Consider the following 16,741-nt stretch of genomic DNA (forward strand, 5'->3'; position numbering starts at 1 on the left):
GGGTTGTTTTCGTCTCTAATCCCTCCTTCTCAGTTGCCCTGACAAGTCTTCCAAGTGCTAAGAAGGGAGAGAGCTGTGTTCCGTTTTTTGTTTTGTTTTAATTGACTCTCCAAGGTGTCTCAGCCGCCAGGGGTAGTGTGGGGAGGGCTGGCATGGGGACTCAGCCCTGCCTGTCAGCCTGTCCAGGTCACCTGTTGTCCTGTGGCCGGAGGGCTGAGCACTTCTCTGCGGCCCTGGGCTCTGACATCTGCTCTGACATCAGCTTCTGCCTTGCCCCTGGGCCCTCCTCCAACACAGCCTTCGCTTCCTGTTTCCTTTGGTACAGGAAGAAGGTTCTTTTCCTTCCTAACAGCTTTATTCCCGTGGTGTCACAAATGGTGGCCTTGCAGCCCATCTTATGGGGGGCGGGGAGGTTCTCCCTTAGAATTCCTCAGCTTCACCTCATTTATCCAGCAAATATGTCTTGACTACCGAGTATATACCACGTATGATGCCTGGTGCCAGGGGCACAGCTGTGAATATAACAGACAGAAATCCCCACCCGCGTGGAGTTTATACCCTGGTGTGGGCCCAGCACTCGCTCGACACTGACCTCTGTGCTTTGCATATGCTGTTCCAGCGTCCTGAGGTTCCCTCTTCTCACCACTTCCCCAGACCTGGAAGAAGCAGCCCTGAATGGGGAAGATCAGGGTCACTCCCTACGTGCCTCTGAGCTCCTCCTGTGAGTTTGTGGTCTTGAAGGGCCCCGGATGGCAAGAGTCGCGGGGTACAGAGAGGCAACCCTTTCCTGGCCGAGATTGTGCCATCTTCTCATCTCCTCCACAGGGAGCTGAGGAGAAGGGCTTAAGGAGCATGGTTTATTTTTCGAGGATCTCCTTGCTCCAAAGAAGCGTAGGCCTTCCTTCCAGAAGGTGGGCGTGGGGTGGGTGCAGGGCAGTGGGGCACTGGGGTTGTTTTGTCAGCTCAGCCTGGCTGCCTGCATCTGCTTGACCCACGGCAGACGCCACCTCTGCCACCGCAGAGAGGGGGTTCCAGCCGGGGACAACATGTGCCCTCAGGCCCCCCTCCTGAAGTTGAAGAAAGTGCCATTCCGAGCTGGTGGACAGAGCTTGTAGCATTTGTTGTCAATCAATGTCCTTGGGGTGGGGGCTCAGCGGGGAGGGTCCCTGGCCCAGGCTCAGAGGCAGTCACTTCCTTCACTTCCTTCCTGAGTCCCCAGCTGTCGCAGGGAGGGTGCTTCCTGCCATTGTCTCTAAGGAGGCCTCAGCAAGGTCACTGTCTCCTGGGGAGGAGGAGCGCTGATGACTTGGGCAGGACCTCAGACCCTAGCAGCAGCTGACACACACTTTCCGCCCCCACTGCCTGTGGCCTCCCCTGGATGGAGGCTGAAGAAAGGGGTGGGGGCTTCTCTCCTTTACCCGCGGAAGCTTAACCTCCTTCTCAGGCCCCTGCCCGGCCCCTGGTCCCAGCGCCTGGCGGGAGGGTTGGCCAGCTGTTCCCTGTGTTCCAGTCTGTGATGGAGAGCACTGATCCTGCAGCCCGTGCGGGAGGACACACACACACACACACACACACACACACACACACACACACACACGGAGGGGACTTCCTGCAGGGCAGGGAGCTTGTCTGCAGTGCTTGGCTGCCCTCCCATACCACCTGGGAGAGAGCTGGGCGGATCTGCCATCCCCCTCATGCCCCTCCTGACCTCTCCCATCCACTTTCCATTTTCTGACTTAGTGCCTTGGCACAGCCAACCGCGTCCAGGACTCCGGGTTAGAACAAGGACCCACCCTCCCTTTGTAAGGGCTCAGGCCCTCCCTGCCCTGCCCCGCAACCACCAAGCCCAAACCTGGCCCTTCAGTCTCCTTCCTCTTCTCAAGAGCCTCTGGGTGCCCCCTCCCTGGGTTTGCCTGGTGGCTTGGGTGGCACATGTCTTCCCGACAGCGTACTTTATTTTCTACCAGGTGGTAGAAGCTGCATTTCTCTGGCTTTGTTTCTGGTCCCTGTTCCCAGTCACTTGTTGGGGTTTGCACATGCACGCGTGGCGTTGGGAGAGCTGGGCTTGGGGGCTCCATGTGCACACTCCAGGGTCTGCAAGGCCATGTGGGGGGCGGGGCTGTGTCGGCCACAGCAGTCCAGTCTGGGGGCTCCCCCCACCTGGCTGCCTTCTGCTCTGTCTTCTCCCATCGCTGCCCTTCCTTGCTTCTAATGAACAGTCCACAGCTGGAGCTTCTTCCAGTCCTTTCCCCATGACGGGGAGCCCATGTTTATAACCTCATCTTGCCAGGCAAATGGCACCTGGAAGCATTTGTTAGGAACTGACGCTCACACATCCGGGACCAGGCCCCATCAGTGTACGCTCTGTCATTTCCTTGCTTTGTTCCTCCACACACTCCCTGAGCTGCGAACCAGCCTGGAACAACCACTTTGATCCTGAAGACAGTGTCCAGAGTTTGGGACTCTCAGAGGGGCTCCTGAAATGACGCCATTCACGCTGCAGGGTCGTATGGCCTGACGCTGTTCATTTCAACAGCGTGATCGAACTCACAAACCATTCATGCAACACATATTCAGTGAGTACCTGCTCTTCTGGGAGCTGGGTATAAAGGAGTGATAAGACACTTAAAACATCTGGCCCTTCTGGGCTTATATTCTAGTGGGGTAGACATATAATAAGTAAACACGCCGTAAAATATGTCCTTGCGTCAGATGGTGATCGAAGCTAACTAGACAAGGGAAGAGAAGGCCTCTCAAGTCAGGGACATAGTTTAAGCAAAGGCCTGAAGGAGGCGAGGGAGAGAGTCAGGAGATTGTCTCAGGGAGGCGCATCCTGGCAGAGGGGACAGCCTGTGCAAGGGCCCCGAGGCAGGAGCTTGTCTAAGAATCCAGATGGAGGGAGGGAGCCAGAAGAGAAGCAGGAGAGGAGGTTGGAGAAGTAACGAGAGCCCATGTCTGTCTAACAGGACCGTGCAGGACTTGTCAGGACTTTGACCCTGAGTGGATGAGGAGCTGCTTACGTGTTTGAGCAGAAGAGGGTCAACCTGTGCTTGAAAAGGATGGTTTCTGGCTGCTGTGTTGGGAATAGACGGGGTGGGGTGAAGGGAGGAAGTGGGCGTTTGGACAGGCACACGCATGGCTTTCAGATTGCGATAGAACGAGGTGGTGGGCGTTGGGCCAAGTGCCAGGGGTAGAGGCAGTGAGAGAGTTGGGCTCTAGGTATGTTTTAAAGGTACAGCCTGACGGAATCACTGGGCCAATGGGTGATCTCTGTTGTGGGGACTGTTAAAAAGAAAGGTCTCAGGGACTTGGCGGGACCCAAGAAATCAGCTAGTCCAACTTTTTCACTTAACATATGGGGGACACTGAGGCCCAGTAAAGGCAGTTACTTGTCGAGAGTCACGCAGCAAGCTGGTTAGCGGCAAAACCACCGCTTGGGCTTCCAACTCCAAGTCCAATGTTTTTGCAGCTGAACCTATGGGCGGGCGGCTCTGGGGAGGAGACCCGCCCGGGTTTGAGGGCCCGAGGGAAGAAGGGCTGGCCCCAAACACCAAAGCTGAGCATGGGGTCCTGGTGGACTCCAGGGGTGGGCAGGAACCCCTGGCTTTGCAAGCTGACGATTCTGGGTGCTTTAGGTCTTGGGCAGCTCTCTCTGGGCTGGCGTTTCGACCTCAGTTGGGCAGGGGTCTTGATGGCCATGCCTGAGCTCTTGGGCAAATCAGAGTCAGTGCTTCCGTGCATTTTATTGGAGGTTTTATTGAGCTTTGACTAAATGCCAGGCCGGAGACAAGGCATGCTCGCTCTCAGAGAGCTAGCCGTTCAGGGGAGACAGACAAGTGAACCAAGGAGGCCACACCCTAGGAGCCTACGTTTGAGTCCCGTGCAAGGAACTGTCCATGCTCAGAAAATGTCTGTCCAAGGACGCGCTCGAGCGCGCTCTGCAGCCAGCAGGTACCCCCGTGAGCATGGCCAGAGGTCTCTGTACCCCAAGGTGGTCTGTTTAAGTCCACGATTCGCCTCTTGTAATAAAGGGGCACGGAGGGAGGGGTGGGGGCCGGGATCTCACTGCCCCACAGCTGTATCGCTGACAACAGGTCTCACTAACCTGGGAGCGCCAACCCACAGTGGGGGCAACCTTGCGTTTCACAGTGGGACTTCCTGGGGTTTCTTCGTGACGGGGAATGGACTGGCAACTTTGTTTTCAGTTTGCAAGGCTGCTCTCTAAGGACCAGCTTTAAGGTCACTTGTGGCTTGCGGGGTACAGACCAAGTCCTGTGACATTCCACGCGCAGCATGGAAAGATCTGGGTGTTATCGTTAGATCTGGCTCTCAGCGTGAGAGCCACCCAGGGAAGGTAAAGAGATTCTGCCTGTGCTCTTTGGAGAAACATCACCGTGTAGTCCCCTCCCTCCCTTCCGTGGCCTCCAGCCCCTGGCTCAGACTGCCTGCCCGGGCTGCAGTGCCCTGTCATGCCTTGCAGGGACTTCCTAGCATTCATGTGCCGATTCTCAGGCTGACATCCCTCCTCCAGGACAGTTCTGGTCCTGTGCTGTGTCCACAAAAACCTCCTGTCGTGGCGTCAGATGGCTTGTCCTTAGGGAGCATGTTTTCTAGGGCGGGTCCCCATGGGTGGAGTGGTCAGCGGCCGATCGATGGTTTGACCAACATCTATTAGGCACTTTCTGTGTGTCTGAGCTGTGCTTTGCGGGGCTTAAAAGGACAGCCCTGCCTCTATTCTTCCACCCTCGGCCACTTCTTCCCTCGAGTCAAGCAGTGCTCTCTCTCTATTTCCCATTTAAGTTATATACTCTTGGGAAACATGTCGCACTCACTCTCTGGTACTTTTCTGTGAATAAGTTTATTCAGTGGAACCCAGAAGTGGGCCACTGTCAGCGAGGATGAGACGAGACGGCGTCTTAGCAGGAGGGACGTCCCCTAATCACAGATTGCTCCAGGGACAGCCCCATCCCGAGACACAAGAGACACATGCTTTACTCCCACTGCAAGGGGACACCTGAGGTCACAGGTGTGTTTTCTTGGGCCCTTGAAGCATCTCGCAAAGATGGCCTAGATTTGAAGAGATTGCGACCAGAGGAAAGAGAGCAAACGAGAAAACCAGCATGGAGCACGTCACATGGCATCTGGCACTCAGTAGGCGCTCAGTAAATAAACGTTCCTTTCCTAACACAAAAAAATCAGAGTTGGCTGCGGTTCCCAGGCTTGAGAGTTGCTTGGCTGGGTGGCTGTGCACCCAGCCAGCAGAGCTCTCTGCCCGTGCGTGGCGTGTGGGGCCGAGTGGATCGGTCCTTCCGTTTGCAAAGTCAAGAAAGGCCTCTGGAATAGGGGACCCTGGAGCTATGGAAGTGAGTCACAAAAGAGAGTATTTGAGGATGTACCGTATTTGCCATGTATAAAGCGCTCCCGTGTATAATGCACACCCATGTTTTTGGCCCAAACTTTCAGGGGGGAAAAAATCTTTCATTTCAATTTTTTAATTCAAATTTTTATTTGTTTACATTTAGGTACTTGTTTTTTGTATTATAAAATAATTTTAGGTTTCATTTTTTAACATATTATGGTACAAGAAATTTTATGTAACGTAATTACGAAACACAAGAACAAATACAAGGTACGAGAAATTTTATGTGCCGGTAACAAATTTATGATGTTTTCGCATCCTGGAAGCCCAAGAACTCTTCATTGTTGCAAGTTTGTTATAAGTTCAAGGAAACTGATGATCGTGTTCCAGGGTATGATTTTGCGTACGGATGTCATTATTGAATTCTAGAGTTACACTTTTAACTCATAAGCACAAATAAAAATTAAAAACATTTATGTAGATACTGAATTAGTACTACCCGTGTATAATGAGCACCCTTATCTTTCCCTCACAAAATTGGGCAAAAAACTGCACGTTATACACTGCAAAATACGGTACCTGTCCCAGGTGAGGTGGCGTGGGCCTCAGTCTTCTCCCAGACACAAGAACAGCCAGTTCTATGTCGGCTCTGAGACCCTGTGTGTAGCAGGGAGCAGGGGACAGGCTTGGCTTGGAGAAGTGGGAAGCCCGTGGAATGTCACAGTGTGGTGACCATGACTGCCCAGTCGGCCCTGTCCTCAGGCAGAAGGGACTCCCCTGCTCTGTCTCCCTGAGGACCCTGACTTTGCACACCTCTGGTTTTGCATGGCTTGTGTTTTTTATTTTTTATTTTTCCCCCCTTCTTCCACCTCCCCTCTCCACTCCAGTTCAAGCCGTTGTCTCTCAGTCTAGTTGTGTAGGACACAGCTCCCTGGCCCACCCTGGTGTTATGAGCCTTGCGCTCCCCCCGCTGAGGGGGGTCAATCACTGGTTGTCGGTCGGTCGGCCACTCACAGCAGCTCACAGCAGCTCACGCTGGCTGCCGGCCACTCATGGTAGCCCACGGCAGCACAGCAGCCCGTGGCAGCTCACACCGACCTCCGGCCGCTCACCGCAGCCCAGCTCCAGCAAGAGCCGCTGTTCACAATGTTAGCTGTAGAGGGCGCAGCTCACTGGCCCATGTGGGAATCGAACTGGCGACCTCGGTGTTAGGAGCACCGCGCTCCAACCACCTGAGCCACCGGGCCGGCCCTGTTTTTTTTCTTTTTCTTTTTTTAGCAACTTGACTGAAATGTAATTTACAGAGCATACAGTTCACTCATTGAAAGCGTCTACTTCAATGGTATTTTGTATATTCACAGACTCGTGCAGCCATTATAAAATGTTAGAACATTTGCATCTCTCCAAGAAGGAACCCCGTCCCCCTTAGCTATCACTCCTCTCCCCAGCCCCTGGCAACCACTCACCTACTTTCTTCTTTATGTCTTTGCCTCTTCTGGGCATTTCTTATGCATGGGATCATACCGTATGTGGTCCTTTGTGTCTGGCTTTCACTCAGCATCACGTTTTCAAGGTTCATCCGTGCTGTGGCATGTGACAGCACTTCGTTCCTTGTATGGCTGAGTAATAGTCCATTGCGTGGATGGACCACATTTCGTTTATCCTTCATCTGTAGACAGACATGTAGGTTTTCCCCCACCTTCTGGCTGTTGTGAATAATGCTGCTGTGAACATTCATGTGTGTACAAGTCTGTGTGGGCCTGTGTTTCATTGCCTGTGAGTAGGTACCTCCGTAGGAGCGGACTTGCTGGGTCAGGTGGTGACTGACACTTGAAGTGCTGCCGCGCCCACAGTGCACACTGTTTCATATGATTGGCGTGGAGACGTCTGTAGCGTGGTGGTTAACGCAGGCTCCAGAACCAACGGCCTGGGTTCAGATCCTGGTGGGCAGGTCCCTTCACTTCTCTGAGCCTCAGTTTCCTCATCTGTAAAACGTCTTTATCTGTGAAACAGATAGGTTGACACCTAACTTGCCCAGCGGCCAAGATTAGATGGAATCCTATGTGGGGTGGTCCGAGGATAGCACCTGGCCTCAGTGGTTATTCCACGAGTGGGGGGCTCTTTCCTTCCTTGTGAGGGGGGTGCTCCTAGGGAAACAGGGCCCTGGGCTCCCCCGTAGAGACCTGGAATGGACTAGGGCTCCTGGGAAGGAGGTCCGGGGAGTCAGCAGTAAGTCAAGATCAGGGGCTAGAGACCCATGCAGGGTGAGGGGGTGTCAGGGACCAGCTGAGGCCCCGTCATGGGATGGGAGGGCAGCCTGAGACCTGAAAGCTCCTCTCTGTTGGGAGCAGTGCCGGGTCTGAGGTCACCCCAGTCAGGCCACAGGTTCAACCACCGTGATGGAGAGTGGTCTTCTGACTCCCGCGTGCTCTAAGGCTCTGCTCCTGAGCTTTGTGATCAGGCCCAGCCCCTTTCCCAGCCTGGTCTCCATCTCGCCAGCCTTGACCCTGTACTTCGGTGACCTCTTTCCATTCCCCAAATGTGCCCTCTGAGTACTGCAGGCATTGGCTCCTGCTGTCCCACGTCTTTCTTGGTAAACTGCGCACCCTTCAAAGCCCAACTGAAATGCCCCCCTTTTCTATGAGCTCTTCCCCACCCTGTGCCTCGCTCTTTTAACGGCCAGGTGCTCTGATAAGGATCTGCCCCCCCCACCCCCGGCCCCCATCGCAGATGGTGAGTTCTCCTTCAGGACACTGAAGCTGAGGAGCTGGACGGGCTGGCCAGGTCCCCTGAGGTCCAGGCTTCCTCTTCCCTGACCAATCAGCTTATCTCGGAGTTGGCCTCCCTTCCAGGAGGTGGGAAGGGGCCTGGTAAGCCGGTGACAGTGTGCACACTTCCGCCAGGAGCCCTGTACCTGTGTGCAGGTGCGAGGGGGGAGATGGCAGGGTGTGCTCCCGGGCGCCTTGGGGTGGGTGACCTGCTTTTTGTGAGCGTGTGCCTAGGAAGTGTGCCTTTGAGTCTCTGCTCTGTTTCTGAGCTGATTAGCATGCTGACGTCTGTCAGGTGGGCGGGTCACCTCTGGTGTCCCCACAGCGCAGCAGCTGGCATGTATGTTTTAGACTTGTCCACTGCATCCTTACAGAGGACCGCGACCAGCGGGGAAAGTGGGATTACGTTGTTTCCATCTGGCTTCGGCCTCCTTCCCGGCCCCTTCCCAGCTGTTCCCCGTTACCCAGCGCCAGGCGGCAGATGCAGGGGGCGAGGTCAGCCAGGAGCTGGGGACCTGTCCGTCATCTTCACGTGAATGTCTTCAAGGCTATTTCTGCCTTCACCATTATCCCATTGGCTTTGGGGGATAAATATAGACACGGATTGAAAAGCCCCAGAGGCAGGCAGGCAGGCAGTGCTGGAGAGCGTGCGGCCCTGGTGCGTGACTATAAATAAGGCTGCTAAACACCTCCCAGCCACGCCGTGTGCAGAGGCAGGTTTCCTTGCCACCGACTCTCTCCCAAAGCACAGTGTGCCTGAGAGGGAGCGGGGGGGGGGGGAGGAGGGGGGAGAGAAGGGGGGGACAGTGGTAGAGGGGGGCGGGGTCTGCAGAAGAAGAAGGATGTTGGTCTGCTGGGTGTGGTCCCCCCTCAGCTGTTAGTAGCTTAGAAAGAAGATTGGCTGGTGGCCGCCCGGAGTCCTGGGGACAGCTACCTGGAGGGACAGTGTGTTGGGCCAAGGCCGGTCGCCCCAGTCCGGCCTCTTCAGCCCCCCAGCTTCCTCATGCTGGGCACCTGTTGCAGAGGGGGCTGCAGACAAGGGCTGGGCCTACATGGTTCTGGGGCCCAGGCTGCAGCCTGCAGGGGAGCGCTGTGGCTTCCTCAAGCCTCACATCTGTCTCCTTTTTCTGCTTCCACGCTGCCTGGACACCCCCTCCTGACCAGAGCACAACTTTGTTTATCGTCTGGTTCTCCAGTTCTCACTGTTCAGCCCGGCTGCCTGCGGAGTGACCCTTGTTTAGGCCAGAGTTGCGGGGAGGGAGTCCAGCTGCTCCCTGCCCCTTCACCTCTCCTCCGCCTGCCTTCTTGCGCCTTCCTTCCTTTGCTTCCCCTACCACTTCTCACCCCCTCCCATTTCTGGCTGCCTCTTCCCGGGCAGGAGCAGACACCTGGGGCTGGTGGTCAGTGAGGACACGAGGACATGTTTGGTGGAGGATAGAAGTCAGTCAGCTGGTGAGAATCCTCTGAGCTCCCCGTGAATAAAACATTGTTTCTGTGCAGTCACCATCGTGGGCAGTGGCTTCCTGCAACCACATTGGAAAAGGCCGGGAGCTGGAGCACGCATGCAAGGCCCTTGCAAAGAGAGTGACATCTATTAGTACTGCGTGTGTACACATCGTGCCGGGCATCCTTATTGACTAGATAGGGGCGTGGGCAGAAGTGGTGTGGGAATGCAGCCAACCCCATGGAGGAGCGGTCAGTACCGCTGCCCCACAGGGTTTAGGGCTGCAAGGACGAAGGGAACCCGAGGGCTGCATTGGCACGAGCTGATGGCACAGGTGCGGATCTGCCATTCAGCCCCCAGTCTGGGCTGGGAGCGAGGGCTGCAGAGATGAGTCAGGCCTGGACCCTACTCTCAGGATGTCATCGGCCCCTGGAGGGGACAGTCAGTAGGCAGTTGTAGCACCAGGGTACACGTCAGGCCCATTCGGGTGGGGGACATCTACTTCTGGGGCCAGGAACCCACGGAGGAATGTCTCAGGGGCCTGATACTTGAGCTTCACCCCAGATGCCCAGTTCACTAACACCAGAGGGAGGGTTGGGATTAAGGGGGGAGGGGTCTTCCTGGCAGAGGGAACAGCCTGTGCAAAGGCACAGAGGCAAGAGGAAGCCCTGTGGGTCCCGTCTGCGAGCCTGGTTGGGGGCTATGCTGGGAGGACAGGCTGAGCCGAGGCGAGGAGCCAGGTCAGGAGGTGCCTGCTTATGGAGGTGGGTGTCATCTTGAAAGCCATCAGGGAACCCTGAGGGGCTTCCATCAGAGGGATGCCAGGCTCTGAGGTGCGTCTTAGAAAAGGCTTCATGGGGATGACAGGTCGAGGCGGGATGGGGGTGGGGCGGTGGGTGCAGGCGCGTGGCCACATCACGGTGTCTTGCTGTGTTGAGCACCTGAAAGATTTTTGTTGTCGTTGTTTTTAACTGAGCCGGTAAAATTGGAATGTAGGTGCATGGCTGAAAAACCAGGATATGTGAACATAGCAGCGCTGAGCTGCTGTCAGCAGGCGCCTGTGCCCGGCACAGAGCCATTATCTGACTTGTTCAGTTCCCCTTGTCACCAGAGGGGTGACCTTGTCCAGCAAGTTTGGCCACTGCCAGTAGCCCAGGTCTGGAGCCGAGATAACTGACTCCCAAGGGGCTTAGCCCATGACCTGGGGTGTCCTCTCTGACCTCGAGCCCAAAGCAGCTGGCTACATGAGGTGTGGCTGTCAGCCACTTCCACCTTCCTCGCCCACTGCTGGTGCTGTGCTGTGAGCTCCTGCACCCCGAAAACGTGTTGTGTGATGGAAAGATAAACATGTTTGCTCAAGTGAACCACAGAACCCAGAATTTAATCTGGTCATGTAAATATTTTCATGTGTGTATGCTTGTGTGGGTGTCGAGGGGTAAATAGAGAGAAGAAAGGAGATATTGTGTGACCCTAATCTTGCTTTTGGTGAGAAATGTGATGTTTGTTCCAAATCGAGTGTCAGAAGTCCAGCCCTGCTCTTCAGTCTGGGCGCCTGCGTGGACTGAGAAGGTCAGGGCCAGGACCCTCCTGGCCACTCAAGTCCAAGTGCGTCCTCCCGCGATGGGGGTACACGGAAACTGTCTCTGCTCACTTCTGACGCCAAGTGCGTGGGGTTTCCACTCCAAGGGAGTGCCCAGTTCTCTGTGGACACCCGCTGGGTGTCCCACAAGGCAATTCCGTCCTGACACTGGCTACCCAGGGTTAGTGCAGACACCACAGGACTGCCCCCCTCCCACTTCAGGTGCCAACCGCAAGTGGTAGGTCCCCAGGTTACCCACACTTCTGCCCAACTTGGCTACAGAGTTGGGGTTCCCACAACCCGTCCCCCCAGGTTCAATAATTTGCTAGAAGGGCTCACAGAACTCAGGGAATCATTTACTTATGTTTGTGGCTCATGACAAAGGACACAGAAGCACAGCCAGAGGAAGAGGCATTAAGGGTGAGGTCTGGAACTGTCCTGAGGGCAGGAGCTTCTTCCCCATGGAGTAGGGGTGCACCAGCCTCTCAGATGTGTTCCTCAACCCGGAAGCTCCCTGCACCCCCTTGTTTAGGGTTTTTATGGAGATTTCATTCTGTGGGCATGGGTGATGAAATCATTGGCCATTGGTGATCAGCTCATCCTCCTGGAGGTTGGGGGTGGTGCCGAAAGTTCCGGCCTCCTCTCCAGTGCCTGGGTCTGTCTGGTGTCCTGTCCCTGTCCTGAAGCTCTCTAGGGAGCTCAGTCCTCAGTCTCCTCATTAACACACAAAACACACTCTTATCTCTCAGGAAATGACCAGGGTTTCAGCCGCTCTGTGCCGGGAACCAGGAGATGAAGACCAAATATGTATTTCTCATTATATCACAATATCACCAGGAAACTGATCCCCGTGGAGACTGGGTGAGGGCACATGTGTCCAGCGGCACACAGGGGACTCGGGCAGAGTCTGGTCTTGACGCCAGGGCCACCCCCAGGTCCCCCCCCCCGCCCCCGTCTGCCCTGGCGCCTGTGGAAGTCCCTCCCTTCTCTGTCCAGGCAGGTGGAAAGCTTGGCCCAAAGGGACCCCCAAGATTCATTGTGCCCCTCTCTGTCCTGCCTTGTCCCCTGCCCCGCTGCTGGACAGGTTGCCCTGGCAGACCTTGCTCTGGCCTAGCTAGGTTCCTCACCTACCTGCTTCCCACGGCCTCCTGAGCTGAACGGGTCGCGTGGTCTGAGCCTGAAGGCAGGTCAGTACCTGGTTGCGACCCTCTGGCTTAGAGTCAGACAGCTTTGGGCTCAGTCAGGCCTGGGCTGTGGGGCCTCAGACAAGTGCTGTCACCCCCTGAGCCGCATCTGCAGCAGGGGGCTGTGGGGGAGGGGAATTCCCCCCTCTCCCCTCTTAGTTCTTCTGGCTGGTCTAACGTGCCAAATGACATGGGACAAATTAACAGGAGAAAATAACCAAAGTTATTACATATGTACATGTGGGGGTTCCATATGCCAACGGGACCCCAGGAAGGACAGAGGGCTGGGAAGGCGTGTATGCCATCTTGAGCTAAGGAGAAAGGAGGTTTGTGGTTTGGACTGTAAAGGGACAGTAGGCAATTCACAGGTAGGTGAGAAGGAGCAAACATTTGGTGAATAAATTCTTGCTGGGTCTCCAGAAGCAGCAGGGACAGCAGGGGACACACAGGGGGTCTGACAGACTTTGTAGGTCCTCCCTGTCAGCCATGCTGGACCCCTGTTATGCTAAGGTGACAGCTCTCTTCCTTAAGCAGGTTTTTCTCTCTGAATTCCTTTTGGCAGGTAACGGGGTGGTAAAACTTTCTTCTTAGAATCTTGTTGCTTAAAAATATACCGGCTTAAAATAATCAATATTTCAGAGAACTGTTTTCAGGGTGACACACTCGGTTCCTGCTCCGAATCACAAAATGTCAGCCTTGGAGGGTGGGTGTGGGGATGAAATAAAACGAGCTGGAGCAGGCCAGGTTAGGCCCTTGGCCTTACTTGCTCATTTCAGCTGCCCTTTGGAAGAGGTGGTAGGAACCCTCAGCACCGATAGGGAGACTGAGGCTCAGGAAGGCTGATTGCGAGGGCCACAGAGCTGGTGCCCACTTGGGGTCTCTGCTGTTCCCTAAGAGCAGGGACCTGTGTCCCCTGCCCTGGGGCATGTGCTGCAGGCAGCTTCAGGGTGACGGCAGTGGTCAGAGGTCAGGCTCTAGCTGGATGACCTGAACAAGCCACCCCGGCTCCTGTGTCCTGTCTGCCCACACAGTTGAGTGTGTGGTCCAGGCCAGCACTTACTGGGGGTCTAATGGCTGGCGTTGGTCCAGGAGATGGGAGATCATCAGGAACCTTCCATTTCTTCCTCACGTCTTTTGCTCTGCAGTCCCCTGCCTGGCATAGGAAGGTCTTCCCCACTCTCTGGGATCAAGGGGGAGACATCTACACTATGGGTGCTCACCCAGGTTTGGGTGAATGTGTGACCACCTCCCCTACAGCCTGCCCAGCCTCTCCCTTGGCCATGTATGGAAGGGTCTCGTCCAATGACCAGTTTCCCAAATTCCTTGCCTTATGGCTGGGGTAGGAGCTAGCTGTTTGGATAATGTCCCCAAAGGGCATGGCCTGCTTTCCTAGGGCACAGCAGATAACAGATACCTCAATGTCTTTGCACAGGAGCCAGGTATGCCCGAGAATGAACCCGGTCAAATTGGGCTTCACAGGCCTGGCATGTGAGGACTTAGGGCTTTTCTAGGGTTGGCCATGTCACCGCCCCGGGGATACTTCCTGTGAGATCTCAGAGGGGCCAGGTGAGCTGCTCTGTGCTCTGGGCTCCCCCCACAACGTGCCCCTTCAGCAACATTCCCCTGACTGGCACCAAACTGAGACTGAAATGTATGGTCAGCCCTGGGTCGGCAAGGCTCAAATAAGACAAGGACTTCTGAAATCAGTTACCTGGCTCGCTAGAACGCTTGGCGGAATACATGGGCCGAAGCGGCTGCCCCACGCGGCCCCGTGAGATCTGGTGGGTGTGACAACGCTGTGCTGTCCACTTGGCCCAAATCAGGCCGTTCATGTCCGCCTGTCTGCACTGGGCCAGCTGCGGCCTCGGGCCCCAGCTCGCTGTGGTGGTCTCTCACTGGGGTCCTGGGCTTTGTCCCTGAGTGTGATAACGGGGTCTGGCTCTGTGACATCCCACAAACTCCAAATTCCTCACTGCTGACCCGTCTTCTCTGATGACCGTCATCCAGCTGAAGGGATTCTCAGAGACCCAGTGCTGGCAGTGAGGGGGCTTGTCCAGGGTGCAGGTGGGACCCGCCCAGGAATGATAGACACTTGTGTCACTGTTGTGTTTGCTGCTGCTGTTGCTTTAACAGAAATCAGGGAGGCACTGCCGTTTACAGTTACACCCCGTTCATTTGTCCTCACACCAGCTGGAGGCTGGTGTTCCACCACTTCTGGTCTCAGGGTTGCAGGGCTTAAAGGAGAGACTGTTTCTGCCCGGCCATGCCATCTTCTAGGTCCTCTGGCCCCATAGGTGTGGTTCAGGGGGAAGCCATGTCCCCTTGTTTTCCTTCCCTGCGCTGGCCCCGGAGTTGGGGCTTCAGGGATGAAAGCGTGAGCTGTGACAGCATCCCGCGAGGGGGCTGCCGAGTGGCGGGGGGAGACGGGAGACTGCACTTCAGAGCCTTCAGCAGCCTGACTCACTTGTCTGTCTACAAATGTTGGGGTGTTTTTGATTTTGTATTTAAAAAAACAACAACAGCTTTATCGAACTAGAATTCACATCCCATACAATTCACACATTTAAAGTGTGCAATTGAATGGTTTTTAGTATAGTCACAATTATGCACCTGTCACCAGTCAGTTTTAGAACATTTTCGTCACCCCCAAAAAAGTCCCCTAGGCGTCACCTTCCAGGGCCTAAACCTCCAGTCCCTGACAACTAATTTATTTTCTGACTCTATGGATTTGCCTATTCTGCACATTTTGTACCGATGGAGCCATATAATACGTGGCTATTTGTAACTGGCTTCTGTCACGCGGCATCGTGTTTTCAAGTTCATCCACATTGTGGCGAGTGACAGTGCTTCGTCCCTTTTCATGGCTGAGTAATAGTCGCTGTGTGGATGGATCACGTTTTGTTTTCCCCATTCATTGGTTGATGACGAGTGCATTTTTAAAGAGTGATGCCCCTTCTCCCTCACATTTCCAAGCTGGCGCAGGGACCAGGGGACACTCATGGAGAATGCAAACAGGACAGAGTGGAGCTTCCATAGGGGCTCCCAGGGCTGGCGTGAGGTGATTCTTTCTCTGGGCCGCCGCTCGAGAGGGAGAGGAAGAGTTGAGGGGACCAGGGAGGAGAGGACCATTGCAGGTTTCCTGGCAGTTTTCCTTTGGTCTTTGGTTGAGATGGAGACACTAAGCTGGCAGGTGAGGAGAGCGCCAGTGGTGCAATGGCAGTGGTGTCTGTTGGGGGAGGCCTGGGTCCAGGCTGCCACCCGGAGCGTGTATGTCGCGAGGCCCTGCTTGGGGGCCGGCAGCTAAGGCCTCGAGGAGCCTTGCAGGCAGATCTAAGGCCCGGAGGAGAGTCTGCCTGACTGATCAGAAGCCGGGCATCAGGGGAGGGCCGCTGAGCTCTTGTCCAATCTTGCTCTAATTGTCTTGTCTTTTCGAACAATGACTCATAATCCTGTGTAAGGCTGAGGTGTGACAGTGCTTTCTGGAGAATAGTCTTTTCTTGAAAGGCACTGCTCCGCTCAGCTCCCTGCTGGGTACACCTGAGTCATGGCGGTTCTTAGGTCCCGAGGTGAAGGCACAGCTGGGAAGATACTGGTACATCCAGGGGGGGCTGCCTCACCTCTCCCCACCCCAAAGTGTAAGCTCAGGACACTGGGTGTGGGGTTTCCCTGTAGGCCCCTCAGGTTCCAAAACAAGGCAAGAGGGCCAGGAGGCAGGAGAAACAGCTGCTGTGGTGACTGTATCCTAAGGCCTGCGCCCCTGTGGAGGCGCCTCGCACGTGAGTGAATTGCACTGCCATCCCCCTGCAAGGCGGGGGTAGATGAGAACACGTCGGGCAGGGAGGTCTCAGCTCCTGCGGAGTCGGCCCCAACTCTCCAAGCTTTCACTACACAAGGGGTGGGCGGCCCAGAGCCACGGGCCCATCGTCTGTGCAGAAACGTCTCGCTGGTGGAGATGGGGTCTCCAGGAAGGTGTGGGGACGCGGCTTTCTGGTTTGGCAGCCAGACTTCTGTTAGCTCGGGGTGATGGCCGGAAGGTGCTGGAAGGTGTCTGAATCAGTGTGGCCACACCGGGGATTGTAATGTTTTGCACTGGGCCCTTCTTGCATTTGGGCCTCGGGCAGATGACCCGCACCCCCCGGCCTGCCCAGGCCTCTTCAGGGGTGAGTAACCATCAAGCCTACGTAGAGAAGTTAGATTTATGGGCTTAATAACTTTACCTCCCCCCATGATGGTGAGAACGAAGTGGGGAAAATTGAAAAGGCCCTGTCGGGTTTTACTGCGAGACCGGGCGGCCCTCACCGCAGGAGCACCACATCTGTTCACCCGTGTTCTCCGCCTCTGAGAGCTGTGAAGCACACACTCCTGGAGTCGCATGTCACTTGTGTGCTTCTGGAAGTCTGCTCCCGA

Source organism: Rhinolophus hipposideros, assembly GCF_964194185.1.
Source record: "Rhinolophus hipposideros genome assembly, chromosome: 24".
In the NCBI taxonomy this organism is placed as follows: Eukaryota; Metazoa; Chordata; class Mammalia; order Chiroptera; family Rhinolophidae; genus Rhinolophus; species Rhinolophus hipposideros.